This window comes from Pecten maximus, chromosome 6 (genome assembly GCF_902652985.1).
Source record: "Pecten maximus chromosome 6, xPecMax1.1, whole genome shotgun sequence".
NCBI lineage: Eukaryota > Metazoa > Mollusca > Bivalvia > Pectinida > Pectinidae > Pecten > Pecten maximus.
Genome location: NC_047020.1, coordinates 19,376,320 through 19,382,319, shown reverse-complemented (window position 1 = coordinate 19,382,319; position 6,000 = coordinate 19,376,320).

Here is a 6,000-nt window from a genome sequence, read left to right as displayed (position 1 = left end):
CCTTATATTTTCATCTAACATATCGTTTAAATAGATTACGAACAAAAGAAAGTTGAGGATGTGTTGCGACGTTGGTAACTAAGGCAGCTTAACTCATGGGACAGTTAGATATGCACCCATTTCTGCAATATTCAGTTTAGCTTTTGACAAAATACTCACTTGACGTTAGGTTTCGACACTTGTGAACACCCGTTTAGAACACAAATAAGGGATCTTGAGAAGTAACTTTGGTACCGATCCTCGGCACGTCACAAAAAAATTGAAAAAAAATAACGCATATAGTTAACCTTAAACTTCTCAAGGAAATAACTACGTTTACACTGCACACTGTATTTTCAATGAAAATATAAGTGTAAATTGATTTTCTCTCTTCTCGTAAAAAAGCAAAGCGACATGATATCAAAAGATTGACATGAAAAATAATACATGGTCGAATTTGATTGAAAATATGTCGATTCTATGACAAAGTCCATGCATCTAACAATGTGCAACATATTCCTAAAGTCCATTCATTAGAGTCATATTTAATGACTTAAAGTTGCACAGAAAAGGCATACTATTTCAGTGGCGTACATACGCTGTTTAAGAATTGTAGGCTGGCATGCATGACAATTTATTAGGTTCTTATGTCCGCACATATGTAATGAATCCAAGGTTAGGACAGTCATGTGCTATGTAAAAAAACTGATATGATTCATCATATATTCAGTTACACAATAATTAGTTAGGGTTCAGAGAGCAGGATAAAAGTCTATATGTCCATATCAATAAATATTTCACAATAACATTATGTAACAGCATACTATATTACATCCCTGCAGTGATCAATTGATTGAGTGATAACCACATGTATCGGGAGACTATTTCATGTATCAACCACTCTGTATGTGAAGTTCCTTCTTAGTTCTGTATTACAGTGGTTTTAATACGTTCTTACATGTTGAAATTATGGCCCCTGTTTCGATGGTTGATGTCAGAAGAAAATAAGTTTGAGGTTACTCTGTTATCGAAAAAATGTTAATTATTTCAAAAATGTAATCAAGTGTAGGGGGATTTAACTTTTGTAAACGCTCTTTGTAGGAGAGTTCCTTCAGCACTTGGACGGGTTTTGAGGCACTTCCATCTGGATATCCTTCTGTTTGTAAGGGGCTTCATGCACATGCTGCATATTCCAAATGTGGTCTGACTAATGCCTTGAACAATTGTTTAAACATCCATTCATCATGTACATGTACATAAAAGTGCGGATGACGCCCAGCACCGAATTTGTTTTTAATAGCGTTTTGCATATGCATTCGGGAGTCCAATTTATCATCTACTGATATGCCAAAATTCGTTTCCAATTAAAGATGTTCTAATGTGATTTGTTCTCCTTTTTTTCTTTTTAATTTATTTTCCCCGTGCCCTGAACCTTTAATGTGAAGTGCTTCACAATTGCTGGGATGGAATTTCAATAACCAATCATTCGACTACTTCTGAAGGTTATCCAAATCAGATTGCAGAGTGTGTACATTGCATATCGTTATCAGCTCTGATTGTGCGATATAGTTTTGTGTCATCTGCGAATAAAAGACGCCGCGATATTGTGTCGTCCCGGCATATCCTTAATGTACAGAACAAACAGAATTGGCCCTGATACACTTCCTTGAGGAATTCCGCTGAGCACGTCGTGGGATTCCGATGTGGATCAATTAACAAAAACTCTTTGGTGTCTATTGCTCAGGAAATGCTCTATCCACTTAACAGTTTTATGACTGATACCATATTTGTACAATTGGTATACATGTATGAAGCGACGATGGGGTACTGCGTTCCGGGAATTCACAAGTAATTTACATGTATATCATTGTTGGTCGTCATTTTCAATTGCCGTATTATCAATACCCTCTTCTTTTAAATCAAATGATTTATGTATTTTTTATTTTACATTTTTTTGCAAGCTATTGACAAATAAATTTCAAACTTCAGGTGGTAATATGGACATTACTATATTGCGCTTTAATTGGAAGATGTGGAGGATGGCTTTCAGAAGGAACTACACCCGAAGGAGCTATTGATTTTAATCCAGACGACGGACAGGGCGATCTGGAAGGCGAGCCTCCAACGGCTCCTCCACCACCACCTACCACTACGACTACTCCACCACCTACCACTACGACTACTCTACCACCTACCACTACGACTACTCTACCACCTACCACTACGACTACTCTACCACCTACCACTACGACTACTCTACCACCTACCACTACGACTACTCTACCACCTACCACTACGACTACTCTACCACCGCCTACAACTACCACGACCACTCCGACAACTCCAACCACTCCGACCACTCCGACCACTCCGACCACACCAACTACTCCAACTACTCCAACTACTCCGACCACTCCAACTACTCCGACCACTCCGACCACACCAACCACTCCGACAACTCCGACTACTCCAACTACTCCAACTACTCCAACTACTCCGACCACTCCGACCACACCAACCACTCTGACAACTCCGACTACGCAAACTACTCCGACCACACCAACCACTCCGACTTCTCCGACTACTCCGACCACTCCGACAACTCCGACCACGCAAACTACTCCGACCACACCAACCACTCCGACTTCTCCGACTACTCCAACTACTCCAACTACTCCGACCACTCCGACCACTCCGACCACGCAAACTACTCCGACCACACCAACCACTCCGACTTCTCCGACTACTCCAACTACTCCAACTACTCCGACCACTCCGACAACTCCGACCACGCCAACCACTCCGACAACTCCGACTACTCCAACTACTCCAACTACTCCAACTACTCCAACTACTCCGATCACTCCGACCACTCCGACCACTCCGACCACACCAACAACTCCGACTTCTCCGACTACTCCGACCACTCCGACCACTCCGACCACGCCAACCACTCCGACCACTTCGACCACTCCGACAACTCCGACCACTCCGACCACTCCGACAACTCCGACCACTCCGACCACTCCGACCACACCAACCACTCCGACTACCCCGACCACTCAGACAACATCGACAACCCCGACAACTTCTACAGAACCTCCTCCACCCAAAGACTGTGAAATGGAGTTGGATGACGAATGCCTGGAACCGAAGCAAATTTTATGGACACTTCCAGACACAAAGGAATTCCTTATATTCCAGTAAGTTACTTTTTAAATATTACTCTCACATGAAAGTAAAAAAAGAATGTTATATTAAAGAGTGACATATCAGTTTATTTAACCCACAATAGTGATACAATTACCCATGTATAAAACAATGGCGACAATTAAGTGTACAATTTGAGCGGACAATATACAGTATGAAACGTTTAGAATACATGTATATATTTCTGTGAGCATCAGTACTTTAATAGAGTTTTAAACTATATATCAAATATGAACTTTTGATGAGGTTAATATGGTGATATACCAACCCACTAGAATCAAATCTCAAGCAAGGGCGAGGCCCGAGGTTAATATTTTATATTCTACACAGGTCTGTATTTACACCATTTTGACTGAATCAAAGATTTTATATAAAACGTGTTTGCAAAAGGATAGATCTATAGTCTATCTTGATAACAGAAAATTTACGCTTTGGGCATTAATTGTGACGCCGCAATAATCATTTAAGGATTGAATATAGTTATGTTGAGGTATAAGGGGGTATACACCTCAATAGGTCTTGAGACAAATTTTAAGAACTGCGAAGCAGTTCATAATAAATTTGTCTCAAGACCTATTGAGGTTTATACCCCCATACACCTCAACATAACTAAAAAATAAATAAATAAATTATCTACAAATCATAAAAGAATTCGACATTGTAACATTAAGCTTGTAAGGAAATAATGAAAAACAGTTTGATATATATATGCTTGACACAAAGATTATGACTGAGTGTGACTGGCATATTTTGTTTCAGAATACGCCTTCGTAATGCGCTGATTCTGGATAAACAAGCAAAACTATTTATGCTACATATACCCCATACTGACGAAGATGATTCGGACACTCAATGCATGTCGGGCACATTAAACAGGAGGTATGTTTTACACACTAGGCCAACTGTATAGCCATTATATGTTTCAAATAATCTTCGTCAAAATCGCTATGTGTTTCGGATTGAAACAAGTCTGAGAACCAATTTCTCTCTCTTGCCACAGCAATATAACATAAAGCTGATTTGTTTGTATGTATGTATTCACCTTGCGATGCTATTCCAGTGGAAGAGAGTCTGAGAACTTATTTTTACAATGCAATGCGAGTCCAGTGGAAGAGAGTCTGAGAACTTATTTTTACAGTGCAATGCGAGTCCAGTGGAAGAGAGTCTGAGAACTTATTTTTACAGTGCAATGCGAGTCCAGTGGAAGAGAGTCTGAGAACTTATTTTTACAGTGCAATGCGAGTCCAGTGGAAGAGAGTCTGAGAACTTATTTTTACAATGCAATGCGAGTCCAGTGGAAGAGAGTCTGAGAACTTATTTTTACAGTGCAATGTGAGTCCAGTGGAAGAGAGTCTGAGAACTTATTTGCACTGGGCAATGTGCTTCCAGTGGAAGAGAGTCTGAGAACTTATTTGCACTGGGCAATGTGCTTCCAGTTGCAGCAATGCCACACAGAATTTGATATTTTTGTATGTATTTCACGCATTCACATGATAGTTCCCACAGGAAGAGCTGCTAAGTGGAATTGGCGGAACAAAATCCTATCAAATATGGCCATTAACTTATGATATAACTATTAAGCTGATGGGAAATCAACAATGTAGTCTACGTAATTATTTTTGGCATCGGATAACTTTTTCTGGTTTTCGACAATAAATGCTAATTTTATAATCTATTTATACAAAGAACCATGTAGTCATATTTACATATAGATTGTATTATGTGAAATATATATGACATTAGAACTTGGCTATTAACACATTGACTGAAAACTTAAGTAGAATTCCCATTTTAACAGAGCAGATTTTCGTACAAAAAAAAAAAATAAATAAAAATAAATAAAAATAATACAAAATAAAATTAAAAATCAGCAATGTCACAAACTCAAGACTTATAGTGCGAAGGTGAAGGAATTCTATCACAGGAAATCCAAATTCAGGGAGGTAGACATCAAAATGATGTTTTGTCAAAGTATTTCGTCCAAATAGCTATCTTGGAAGTAGATCTTGCCGACATAGGAACCACACACGGGATATTTTCAATAATAAACCTATGTAATTTATATTCAGAACGCCGATAATTTCTTGGCAAAGCATAAATACTTTATCCATATCAATTTTAGCAAAACAGTACGTCAATATCATACCCAAATATCAAAATGATAACACACGTTAAGCCAATGTTGTGATGAATATTTTTGCAAAACTAACAAGATTATATCGACATGTTAGCGGCAATTTTTAATTCGGAATCAATAATACAAGGCCTACAAATGTCTTGATTCACACGGAGGAAGTCCTTTATAAAGAACAGGTTGAATAAGACCATAGGTTCCGGGACGGTATGTGGCTCTCGGAACCTGTGGCCACATCGCTATATCGACATATTCAAATACATGTCCATAAAATATGTCGATATCTTCCCAAAATATGTTGGTATGTTGTGAATATATATTGACAAACGTCAAATGATATGACACCTCGTCACATATGTTTATACATCTTGCTGTTAATTGCATTTTTTAGCAAAGGACACAATTGTCCTTTTGAACTAAAGACGCTATTGGGATTCTGGAGAAACTGGAATGAGTTATGTGTAGTTGTATTTCCAAAACTACAGAACGTGACTTATGCCAACTGTGAAAGAAGGTAACTATATGTGTTGATAGCAATTAAACTTTAAATAAATATTCCAACTTCCTTTTACAACATTTTATGAAAATCTTAAATAAATCTCATGTTCAGTGGTGTTGAAAGTTTTATTATTCTAACTAAATTAGATATTAGCACTAACCATCATCTACAAATAATT